The sequence below is a fragment of the Microtus ochrogaster genome, chromosome 18, assembly GCF_000317375.1.
Source record: "Microtus ochrogaster isolate Prairie Vole_2 chromosome 18, MicOch1.0, whole genome shotgun sequence".
NCBI lineage: Eukaryota > Metazoa > Chordata > Mammalia > Rodentia > Cricetidae > Microtus > Microtus ochrogaster.
In genome coordinates this window covers 21,243,741-21,245,957 of record NC_022020.1, presented here as the reverse complement: position 1 = coordinate 21,245,957, position 2,217 = coordinate 21,243,741, and positions in this window count along the sequence as shown.

The following is a 2,217-nucleotide window of genomic DNA, read 5'->3' as shown; positions in this document are numbered from 1 at the left end:
AGGGAGGGGAGCAGAGAAAAATGTATGGCTCAATAAAATCAATAAAAAAAAATGTGAGTTCCAGGACTTGGGTCCTCATGCCTTCAAAGCAAGCTCTTTGCCATCTGAGCAAGCTATCCCCTTAGCTCCCAGTGCCGTCTGCAGTGCCCTGCACCAAGGCACTTTGTTCTTCACTTTCCTTCAGCATGTTCCTATGAAAAGCTTCAGACCTCTTCTGTCCCTGCAATGTGACTGCAAGCGGTCTGAAGGCCTGGACAAACACATCTAAATTCCTTCTCCATGTAGGCATGCAGCTTGTGGGGATGTGTGCTTTCAGTAGGTCATGTCCACACAGCTCTCAACACCGCTTGAGCAAAGAAGCAAGTGACAAAACTTACTTCTCTCATGGATTACTGTTATTGCTATTCCCTGTCAAGCACTGATGAGTAATGGACCGCAGATCAATCCCCCTGATCCCCAAACAAGACTCGTGTGAAGACCAGAAGAACAACTTCTCATTTCTCAGGCAGAGGAATCTCCTCTGATCCTACTAAGAAATTACAGGCTACTCAAGATGTATTTGACAACCACAAAAATTACAGCTCGACCTTTTTAAAACCAAATGAACAGTATGCATTTTCTGCCATACTTATGGTGGAAATATGTCATCCGTTTGTCTATTAGGTACATCTTTTCTCAACACCAGACCCTTTGGCACATGACATTCAAGTGCAGGTCAAAAGGGATGTACAAGCTTCATTCAATCCAAAAAGTATAAAATTTTTACAGGACTCCATTGGGTAAAAGGAGTCCCTTTGGCTGGATGGAGTTTTTTTTTTTTTCTGACTTCTCTCAATAAACTTTTTAGAAATATATTAATTTCCAAATATTCTTTAATTCCCGCCCACCTTGCAATAAAGATCCCCAAGGAATCTTCCTGTTTTAGTTCCTTGTCCCTAGTCACACCAGAATTACCTCAGAGGCTGGTGATCAGCTGGATAGCAAGCTGAAGTGTGATAGTTATGATTGATTGGCAACTAGACAGGGTTTGGAATCTCCAAGGACAGAGGCCTCTGGGAATTCTGTGAGTCTACAGGTTGGGTTAACTGGGGTAGAAGACTCACCTGAAATGTCCACGGCAGCACTCTATGAACTGGGGTCCTGGACTGAACGAGAAGGACAAAGCGGGCTGGCTGTCATCAGTCATCGCCCCCTGCTTCCAAAACGCTGATGTAATGTGGCCAGCTGCCTCTTGCTTCTGTCACCTTGCCCCTCCCCCATGATGAGCTGTGCTCTCACACTGTGGGGCCAAGCACACACTTCCTTCCTTAAGCTGTGACTGTCAGGGATAGCATCATAATGGTGAGGAAAGTAACTAATATATTACCAAGGGGCCCTATTCGTCCTCAATGATGACACACACTGTGGATGCCGAGTGTGAGCCAGGAATAGGTGATTACCCACCCTGAGCATCCTATGATGCAAAGTTTCATGAACCAGCTGAGTAACAGCAAATGCCAACGGCCAAGTCAGTGAGCAAAGGGACAATGGGACGGTTAGCACATACAGAGTAGTACAAGAGCCCCAAGGAATCCAGGTATGGTGGTCTATATCTGTGACCCTGTTGTCTGAGGTTTTCTGGCTGCCTAGTCCTGCAACCATTAAGTCTCAATTAGTCACACAGAGGTCTACATTAGATATCAACCTATTGGTTCCTTAGCTTAGGCTTCTCATTAACTAATTCTTATAACTTACATTAGCCCATAATTCTTGTCTGAGTTAGCCACGTGGCTTGGTTCCTTTTTTTCGGTGAGGCAGTCACATCTTGTTTCCTCTGCAGCTGGATCACGACTGCAGACGGCAGAATCCTTTTCCCAGAATTCTCCTGTTCTCATTGCCCCACCTATACTTCCTGCCTGGCTACTGGCAAGTCAACATTTTATTGAACAAATACAAGAAACAAATGTTTACAGGGTAAAACCATTGTCCCACAGCATAACCCTAACCCTTCAGAAGCTAAACCAGGAAGAATGCCATGAGTCAGGGTTAGTCTGGGCCACATCACGGGGCCACACTAAGCTCACTCCACACAGAACCCCCACCTCAGGGAAGGAAGGAATTTATCAATAGTCTGATGGAGTACTGTTGGAGACCAAAAACCTCAATCAAACAGACATCCATGTAGATTACTGCTTCTTTCACAGAAGCGGGAAAATATAATCAGCCAAGACTAATTTT